The sequence below is a fragment of the Pygoscelis adeliae genome, unplaced genomic scaffold (genome assembly GCF_000699105.1).
Source record: "Pygoscelis adeliae isolate BGI_AS28 unplaced genomic scaffold, ASM69910v1 Scaffold85, whole genome shotgun sequence".
Lineage (NCBI taxonomy): Eukaryota > Metazoa > Chordata > Aves > Sphenisciformes > Spheniscidae > Pygoscelis > Pygoscelis adeliae.
Window position 1 is genome coordinate 8,403,912 of NW_008824900.1, and position 270 is coordinate 8,404,181.

Here is a 270-nt window from a genome sequence, read left to right on the forward strand (position 1 = left end):
ATCAACATTGTTCTCCTCCTAAATCCAAAACACAGCACTGTACCAGCTACTAGGAAGAAAATTAACTCTATCCCAGCCAAAACCAGGACACCTCCTTACACAGTTTACATTAATATTTAGAAAGCGTACCCTGAAATGTGTTGTATTAAAAATAACTCATTAATAATGCTTATTAAGTGAAGTAGGAGCTGTGGCAGATAAGCCTCCAAGCCCTATGCTATTTATGCACAGCATGCTTGACAATTAGCATTAGCAGTCAGATCAAGTCAG